Source organism: Octodon degus, unplaced genomic scaffold (assembly GCF_000260255.1).
Source record: "Octodon degus isolate 3935 unplaced genomic scaffold, OctDeg1.0 scaffold00032, whole genome shotgun sequence".
Classification (NCBI taxonomy): domain Eukaryota; kingdom Metazoa; phylum Chordata; class Mammalia; order Rodentia; family Octodontidae; genus Octodon; species Octodon degus.
The window spans coordinates 8,346,275-8,348,627 of record NW_004524608.1 but is presented as its reverse complement, the minus strand read 5'-3'; the positions used below and the strand labels follow the sequence as shown (position 1 = coordinate 8,348,627).

The following is a 2,353-nucleotide window of genomic DNA, read 5'->3' as shown; positions in this document are numbered from 1 at the left end:
GACATATCAAGGTCCAAAAGTTTTTCTACCATTAGACCAAGTAGTTCCATTCAAGAATTCAAACAGAATGAGTAATCCGGAATATGTACATTATTTTATACATAAGAATAATCAGTCAAGCAACAAAAAATATGAAAATGAATGCTTAAACTACTGAATTAAACAAATAAATATGATGCATCCACATAGAGGAATATCATTGTGCCATCAACATTGCATTGTATTAAAGTATTCACTGACATGGAATAAAAACCAATGATATATGTGTAGGTGAAAAATGGTGAGCCATGAAATTATATCTGTATTCTTGATCATTTTCTATGTATTTCTACATAGACAGCACACTGAAGATAAATGAGAACGTATTTGTCTTTGGTTAGTGTTCACTGTAGGGCTATTTTTCCCTGTATTTCTGTAGCTTTTATATTTTCTAATAAACTCAGAATCAAATCAATCCCTTACCATAGCTCTGGTCTCTGCCTTCTTCTGTGACCTCATTTTCTATTTCTTTGCTCCTCATTTTCTGATCTCCAACTACTCCAGCCTTGTCAAGCTCTTCAAATAAACAAAATGAAGCCTGGTGCTGGGACTTCGCACCTACGGTTCCCTCTGCATGGAGGGCTGTGCCCCAGGTCATTGCCGGACTGGATCCTTCATTCTGCTTGGTCTTCCACATCCTTCTTAACCATCGAAACTGAAGTCAGTTACCTGCCTCACATATTTTTCCTCTCCTTGTCTTTGCCTCACTTACTACCTGAGCATGGGTATGTTTGCTTGTCACCTTTCTGCTGTCTCTAAAATATCCCTAGGATCCCTGACTAGCCTGTTTTGAATATTACTGTACCTAGAAGATGAACCAAGAGCAGTATCAGACAGAACAGAAAAGAACTTCCTTGTACTATAATTTTCATGAAACCCAAAGACACAGCACATTGTCTGCCTCTTGGGAATCAAGGTTCTTCTATGTCAGGACCAGCTGCTGAGATGCAAGCTTTACTGGCGCAGTCTCTGAGTAACATGAGGAGACAGATGCTGCTGCTCTTGATTGGCCTTGGTCCTTATAGGCTATCAATAAGCTCTATGAGCTGAAGTCCTAAACTCAGCAGATTATGAACCAATTCAGCCCCATGTCACTAATCAACCTCTCCAATTTTTCATTCACAAAACCAGAACCAGCCAGCAGCTATTGGAACCTCCCCAGGTTCCATGGCCAATAGTGTTACAGTAATAAAGATACCGGAAACTCCTGGCACAAGAGGTTCTTAGTCTGAAAACAATCAGGTCTTCACCAAGAAGAAGTTACAGGACCTCATAAGAGAAATGGATCCCAATGAACAGTTGGATGGAGATACAGAAATGTTGCTGCAAATTGCTGATGACTTTATGGAAAGTACAGCAGCCTGCCGGTTCATTGGGCATTACAAGTCCAGCTCATCCAAGAGCACCAGTGGAGCATGTGGATCCCATGGTCTGCTTCTGAGGAAATTCAGCCCTACAAAAAAAGCTTACAGCATAGAATCACATAAACTCAGAATGGCATCGATATAGAAAACTATCAACAAATAGCACACAAGTCAGGCTATGTACTATCCAATGTATTTGAGGGTACTCGAGCTGAAACCTCAGTCATCTCTTCCTTGGAGGATTTTTTCTTTAAATGCTCTATACAGAAACATATATTTTTATTTGTTTAAACTGTGTCAATATCTATAATGAATGAACGAATATTTCAAAAGTATAAAGCAACTTGCACCAACTTCCAGGTTTTTTTCCCCACTGTCTCAAAGAGCAGCAGTGTATCTTCTAGGGAAGAGTTTATTTTTGGCTTATTATATAAAGTGATTAAATATGAGACAAAGAATCATGGTCTTGTTGGGTGAGGCAGTATTAGTTTTCTACAGTGTTTTGTTTTTACCCTTCTTTCTCTTTTTCCCTTACTTAGTACCATCATTTTTTTATGAATATAAACTTGATTTGCTTTTCCAGAATAAAGAAGTTACTTGAACTAAAATGATTTTTCTATGTCTAGAATTTTCTTTCCTTTGAATTCTGCTTATTTTTTTTCATTTCAATTTCTTGCCATCTTTTCTGAGTTTTCAGTATCTAAACAGGTACAGAAAACAAATCAGCAACAGAATAGTAATATGCAATGATGATACATGTTAATTAATACATATTACTGTAAACTTTGAATTGAAAAAAGAAAATCATGAGTCCAAGGTGTACCAAACCAGAAAGTCTTCTTGAAGGAGAGGCGCCTTAAGTTTGTAAAGGAAGTGAGGGACACGGCATGATAGCGGAAGGGACCCTGCACATGTAGCAACAGCTTTAGCTGCAAATGAGCCAATCTCAT

At 37.9% G+C, this 2,353-nt stretch overlaps 1 pseudogene; it reads left to right on the top strand.

The window, feature by feature from the left end:
• The first annotated feature begins 1,109 nt into the window (after window positions 1-1,109).
• On the top strand, window positions 1,110-1,566 carry LOC101561775 (annotated as a pseudogene).
• Window positions 1,567-2,353: the final 787 nt, after the last annotated feature.